The following is a 4,017-nucleotide window of genomic DNA, read 5'->3' as shown; positions in this document are numbered from 1 at the left end:
AAAAAAAAAAAAAAAAGTCTTTCAGGCTGGGCTCAGTGGCTCAGCCTATCATCTCAGCACTTTGGGAGGTCGAGGCGAGTGGATTGCCTGAGCCCGCGGCTTCGAGACCAGCCTGGGCAACTTGGCAAGATCTCATCTCTACAATAAATCAAAAATTAGTTGGGCATAGTAGTGCACGTCTGTAGTTCCAGCTACTTGGAAGGTTGAGGCAGAAGGATCGCTGGAGCCCAGCAGGTCAACGCTGGGATGGCCGTGAGTGTGCCACTGCACTCCAGCCTGGGTGACAGAGTGAGACCCTGACTCCAGAAAAAACATCTTTTGGAACCAACATAGCCATGGTCTCCCAGAAGTTCTTTATTTGTGTGTAGGGGTGTGCATGTTGGGGCAGGAGGAATAGAGGTTACACAGAGTCTATGATTCATCCAGGGAAATCTTGAAACCTGGACAGCTCCATGCTCCACTCTTCTGACTTCTGCTCTCCTAATCTGGCTGTTACAAAAGGGACTTTTTTTTTGAGTTGGCGTCTCACTCTGTCGCCCAGGCTGGATTGCAGTGGCACACTCATGGCCACCCCAAAGTCGACCTGGTGGGCTCCAGCAAGCCTTCCGCTGCAGCCTTCCGAGTAGCTGGAACTACAGACGTGTGCTACCATGCCCGGCTATTTTTTGACTTATTGTAGAGACAAGGTCTCTACACCTCAAGATCAAGAGGAGGGTAGGCCGGGTTCGGTGGCTCAGCCTGTCATCCCAGCACTCTGGAGGCCAAGGCGAGTGGATTGCCTGAGCCCGCGGGTCTGAGACCCACCTGGGCAAATTGGCGAGATCTCATCTCTACAATAAACCAAAAATTAGGGGCTGGGTTCGGTGCCTCGGCCTGTCATCCTAGCACTTTGGGAGGCCGAGGCGAATGGATCGCCTGAGGCCGCGGGTTTGAGACCAGCCCGGGCAACTTGGTGAGACCTCATCTCTCCAATAAAATAAAAATTAGCCGGGCATTGTAGTGTGTGCCTGTATTTCCAGTTTCTTGGAAGACTGAGGTGGAAGGATCTCCTGAGCCCAGCAGGTCGAGGCTGCAGTGGCTGTGAGCGGGCCACTGTACTCCAGCCTGGGCGACAAAGAGTAGGACTCCAACTCGATCAATCAATCAATCAATAAAACAAGGATGGTCAGAGTATCTCCCTCATTGGATGGTTGTGAGAACTGAGAAAATAGAGGGAAGCAAATGGACCAGAGATTGGCATACACTGAGTGCTAATAGCAGCTGAGTTTTCAGCCTTTAGCTAAACTTCTCCAGGGCTGGGGAACTTAGCATCCTTCATACCTTTTTTTTTGCATCAGGGTCTCACTCTGTTGCCCAGGGTGGAGTGCAGCGCAGCCTCAGACTCCGGGATTCAAGTGATCCTTCTGCCTCAGCCACTCAAGTAGGCTGGGATTACAGGCAAGCAGCATCACATCTGGCTAATGTTTTTTTATTGTTTGTAGAGACAAGGTCTCACTATGTTGTCTAGGGAGGTCTTGAACTAAGTTCAAACAGTCCTCTCGCCTCAGTCACCCAAAGTGCTGGGGTTACAGGTGTGAGCCACCGCATCCAGCTTCAAACTTTTTGTATACATTCAATTGATGAATGTCATAGTATACAGCAGGCGATGATAACTATTTATTTAATGAACAAATAACAACACAGTCTTTCTATTTTGACTTTTGAGTTGGAGCCTCACTCTGTTGCCCAGGCTGGAGGGCAGTGGCACGCTCGCAGACACCACAGCCTCGACCTCCTGGGCTCAGGTGCTCCGTTCGCCTCAGCTTTCCAAGTAGTTGGAACTACAGGCACACCTGGCTAATTTTTTTATGGGTTGTAGAGATGAGGTCTCGCCAAGTTGCCCAGGCGGGTCTCGAACCCGTGGGCTCAGGTAATCCTCTCACCTCAGCCTGCCAAAGTGCTGGGATATAGGCATGAGCCACTGTACCTGGCCAACAAAGATCTTTAATTAATTAATTAAGTTTTGTTTGAGTTGGGGTTTCACTCACGCCCAGGCTGAGATGCAGTGGCATGATCACAGCTCACCACATCCTGGGTCTCCTGGGCTCAGAGGATCCTTCCGCCAAGTAGCTAGGACTACAGGAGTGTGCAACCATGCCCGGCTAATTTTTAAATTTTTTTTATAGAGACAAGGTCTCACTATGCTGCTGAGGCTGGTCTGGAACTACTGGGCTCAAGCAATCCTCCCACCTTAGCCACCCAAAATGTTGGGATTACAGGCATTAGCCACCACACCAGGCCCAAAAAAGATATTTTTAAGCAACAAAAGGGCCAGGCGCTATGGCTCATGCCTGTAATCCCAGCACTTTGGCAAGCAGAGGCGAGAAGATTGCTTGAACTCAGTGTTTCGAGACTAGCCTGGGCAACTTGGCGAGACCTCGTCTCTACAATAAATCAAAAACAGTCAGGTGTGGTGGCGCGTGCCCATAGTTCCAGGTACTTAGAAGGATGAGGCGCAAGGATCACCTGAGCCCAGCAGGTAGAGGCTAAGGTGCCACTGCACTCTAGCCTGGGCGAAAGAGTGAGACTCTGACTCAAAATAAATAAATAAATAAATAAATAAAAATCATAAATGCCACTAACTCCCTGCTCAAGGACCTCATCTATTCAGCTCAGGGGCACAGATACAAGAATAAAAATCTGAAAGTGTGTAAGCTTGGTGAGCTAGATATGACTGAGTCAGGTGGAGAGAAAAGCCTCAGCAGGTGTTCTGGAAGGGGACATTTCCAGGGCAGTCCCCCTGCTTCCCAGCATTCTGCTTCTGAGATTGGCTCTGGCCTCTGGAGGTTACTCGGTGACACTAAATAATCCTGCTGAAGCGTCCACCATCAGAAACACCGAGGTTTTGCTTCGGCTTTCAAAGGCTTCATGTCCAGCGGCAGCCAGGTCACAATGGCAGATCTAGAACCTTTCTATTTCATTCCTGGCTTCTTTCTCTGTTTAGCAGGAAGGAAATAAGTTTCAAAGAACTTTAGGCTAAGGGGTTATTAGGCTGAAATCAGTCTTTTCCTGCTCCCAAGTCTCCAAAGTTGGCTTTGGGAACCACTAACAAAATTACTACCCACACTCATGTGGGCCGGGTGTCCTAATCACTTGTCAACAATCACATCTTTTTTTTTTTTTTTTTGAGTTGGAGTCTCACTCTGTCGCCCAGACTGGAGTGCAGTGGCCGCTTCCGGCCACCGCAGCCTCGACCTGCTGGGCTCCGGCGACCCTTCCGCCTCAGCCTTCCTAGTAGCTGGAATTACAGGCATGCGCTACCACGCCTGGCTGATTTTTTGATTTATTGTAGAGATGAGGTCTCGCTGCCCAGGCGGGTCTCGAGCCCGCGGGCTCAGGCAATCCACTCACCTCAGCCTCCCAAAGGCGTGGGATTACAGGCTGAGCCACCGAGCCCGACTTATGTCTGCTTTCAATATATTTACTAATAACAGTCAAAATTCTTTAAATTGCATTGAAATACATAATCACACTTGCTTTTTATAACAATCTTCATTTATTCAAAAAACATGGATTGGGCTGGACGCAGTGGTTCAAGCCCATAATCCCAGCACTTTGGGAGGCTGAGGCAAGAGGATTGCTGAGCCTAGGGTTCGAGACCAGCCTGAGAAACTTGGTGAGACCTCAGCTCTACAATAAAAAAAAAAAATTGGCCAGGTGTGGTGGTGTGCACCTGTAGTTCCAGTTACTTGGAAGGCTGGGGCAAAAGGATCATCTGAGCCCAAAAGATTGAGGCTGAGGTAGCTGTGAGTGTGCCACTGTACTCCAGTCTGGGCGAGAGTGAGACTCCAACACAAAAAAACCCAAAGCATTATGGAGTGCCTACTATGTGCCAGGCACTGTTCTAAGTGTTGAGAATATAACAGTAAAAAAACAGATCTAAAAAATGCCTGCTGGGCTCGGTGGCTCAGCCTGTAATCCTGCGCCTTTGGGAGGCTGAGGTGAGTGGATTGCCTGAGCCCGCGGGTTCGAGATCCG

The 4,017-nt window shown here is 49.6% G+C and overlaps 1 protein-coding gene across 2 annotated transcripts in view; it reads right to left on the bottom strand.

Moving 5' to 3' along the window:
• Nucleotides 1-4,017, bottom strand: part of ITFG2 (integrin alpha FG-GAP repeat containing 2) — a 17,658-nt gene that overhangs the window by 12,491 nt on the left and 1,150 nt on the right. The window lies entirely within an intron of this gene.

Source organism: Carlito syrichta, unplaced genomic scaffold (assembly GCF_000164805.1).
Source record: "Carlito syrichta isolate Samal-C Ts95f unplaced genomic scaffold, Tarsius_syrichta-2.0.1 Scaffold287945, whole genome shotgun sequence".
In the NCBI taxonomy this organism is placed as follows: domain Eukaryota; kingdom Metazoa; phylum Chordata; class Mammalia; order Primates; family Tarsiidae; genus Carlito; species Carlito syrichta.
This window is presented reverse-complemented; position numbering and strand designations above follow the sequence as displayed.